The sequence below is a fragment of the Nicotiana tomentosiformis genome, chromosome 3 (assembly GCF_000390325.3).
Source record: "Nicotiana tomentosiformis chromosome 3, ASM39032v3, whole genome shotgun sequence".
NCBI lineage: Eukaryota > Viridiplantae > Streptophyta > Magnoliopsida > Solanales > Solanaceae > Nicotiana > Nicotiana tomentosiformis.
Window position 1 is genome coordinate 117,005,612 of NC_090814.1, and position 3,249 is coordinate 117,008,860.

Here is a 3,249-nt window from a genome sequence, read left to right on the forward strand (position 1 = left end):
GACAGACTTCTTTGAGCACCCTGATGAAAAAATAGACCATTTGATCGGTGATGGATCCGTGAATAAAGAAGATTGGATAGTTTGATTTTAATTTTTGCTTATTCGTATAAGTTAGTGAACAAATATCATGTAACTATCGTAATTTACATGAGTAGTAGTTTTGCAATTAAAATTAATTAGTATGTCGAATTAGTATAATACTTCATGGAATAAAGTTTGGTTTTAGTCTGCTTGTTATCGCACTACCTTATTGAGTTTGAATATTGATCTTATTAAAAGACCAACAAGAATCTACTTTCGTACTTTGTTAGATGTAAAGATTTGCCCATTGTTTACTTCATTCAATTGATCATGTTATTTTTAATATATGGTAAAAGAATTTTTCGAAACATGCAAAATAGACTTAAGTTCGTACTCTTAGTACATAGTCTAAATTAAATTGATGTACCACTGTTTGCTAAAGATTTTCCATATGTTGAAAAGGATTGGTTTTAAATCGACTGGTACTGTATGAAACTATGGTATTGAAATGCAACATTTGTTTTCTAATTAAGTTGTTCAATCAAAGAAAGTGTCTTACGGAAAATTATCGGCACACTAATTGAATATGCCATTATTGAGTTATTGATTTAACTTTATTTCTTTCCCTTTTTCTCTGAAAATACTAATGTTTATTCGTATATTTCTTTTGTATGTCAAATAATGGGAAGCAAATATGAATATCTCACAAAGCAAACTTGGATCAAAATTCAATTGTAAAAATATTTTCTTAATTGATTCATGTACGACACATATAATATTAAAAAAATATATATTTCTCTCATTTAAGTATGTGTAAGACAGATATTATTACAATTTCTGATAGTAGTAATTTAATTGAAGGCTCTCGAAGAGCTACTATAACCCTGCCTAGGGAAACAATTGTTACACCCCACAGTATTACGTCGATGTTACATAACCCTGCTTAGGGGAACAATTGTTACACCCCGCAGTATTACGTTGAAGTTATACTCCGTAGTAAAATGAGGGTTTGTAATGATGTTAAATAACATATGTTTGGATGTAAATATGGATAATACACATGATTAGCATAATATAGGTCCTATGATTAGTAAAGAAATGGTGGGTGCTTATGTGTATATATATGTATTCTTTGTAAAAGATCTATCGGCAAGTAAAGACAAATATAGCCTCTTCCATCGTCCAAGGCACCTTAGCTAGGGCTGCTTATCGGGCGGATTGGGCGGTTATTTACTCTTAACGGTTTGGCTTATCGGTTATCGGCTTTTAAATGTATAAATCCGCTAGCCACCCGATAAGATATCGGGCGGATTGGTATCGGTTTAGCTCTTATTGGGCGGTTATCGGATTGTTTGCTGATCGCTGTGACTCAAAATAAAATTCCTATGCTGAGCATACTACATTCCAATCTATAGAATATGGCACCTAAGAAGAGAGCTAAATAGAAGAAATATAGAGCTACATTCCAGCGTATTTCCCAATAGAATCATCTCTGGGGATGAGCCTATTAATAACTTATAACTATCAGAAGAAATAAAAGAGAATACTGGGTATAACACATGGCATCAAAATTATCTAATAGTAACTAACTGGAATAGTAAATTATAACTAAATGTCTAATAGTAAATTAGTAATAGATAGAGTACTGGAAGTGGAAGAAGGATTTTTGATTATTTAATATATATATATATATATATATGGATAAAAATAAATTTTATATACATATATACATACATATATATATATATATATATATATATATATATATATATATATATATATATATATATATATATATATATATATTCTTAACGGGTTAACGGATTATCCGTTAAGAAAATTGAATAATCCGGCCCCAAACCGATAAGCCGTTAATAAAAAAAATTCAATCCGTTTCCCGTTCGTTAAACCGTTAAACCGATACCAATAAGCCATTAAGTTTCGGTTTCGGTTCGATTTTCGGTTTCGGTTCGATTTTGAACACCGCTAACCTTAGCCATTACAAATTAATATATATCAAGTATAATTGTGGATAGTTACTATTATTACTATTTTCGGATATGCTTTAAATTATACGCTTGATATGAGAAAATTTATAAATGGAATTTTCTTTATTATAAAGATAGAAATTATTTTCTCATAATAATAGTTTTCTTTACCCATTTTGAGAATTTAGAGTACAAAAATTTGGACTTTTGAGGTTAAATGAGAAATATTAGAATTTGACAAATATTATTTTTTTACCATTGTCATAATTTTCACGTCCCTATGAAATATTAAGGTATGTTTTAACTTTATAAAATGCCATGATTTAATAGTAATTGAATATTTCCAAAGTTCTATGTTAGGATGAAGACAAAATGATTATTTTTTTTAACCTTTTCAGATGTGTTCACACGTGGACTTGCTCTCGTAATAGATATTGTAAGCATTTAATTTTTAACCGTACTTAAATTTTTCTCTACTCATCTCCTCAATACCTAACTTTCCACCTTCCCACTCACATCCCACTCACATCCCATACACACTCACATTACATAAACACACTGAAGGGAGATAGAGAGAGGGGAGATCTAAAAAAGATTAAAAAAACGAGAGAAAAAAAGCTCTTTCTCTTTCATGTCTTTTAGCTCTAATACCCTACTGTAACATCGTCTTTTCCCACCCACAAAACAGTTCCATTTTTACCATCAAAAACAGCCACTAGATACCGTCAAAAACCAGTCCAAGACTCCATTAAAAAGCAGCTTCAAAATTCCCCGAAAGAAGCTGTCGAACAGCCCAAAACAGCTTCAAAAAAATGCAGTTGAAACACACTGTTTCTTCATCCAAAATCCAGCTGAAAAATAGCAGCAAAACCACCCCTAAAAATAGCCCCGAACCCCTGCAAAAACAAGCTCAAATCAAATGTGAAACCAACTGAAAGTCAGCTGCGAAACCAGCTGAAAAGCTGTCCCAAATTCAGCCCAGAGAACGCAGTAAAACCGAGCCAAAAACTAGCTAAACAGAGCTCCATTTCTACCCCAAAATAGCTCGCTTCTGTCTCTATCAAACCCAGTTCGAAGTCTGAGGGATCCGTTCGAGCTTTGCGGCGAGATTTCGAGCTCCGGCGAGAGTCCTTTGTTTCTTTTAAGTTCTTTTGGGTGTCACTCTCGTCCGAACAAACCAGTCGATGTAAAAATTATTTGCTGGAGGTTTTAGTATTATTGAAGGAATTTTTGCTAAAGA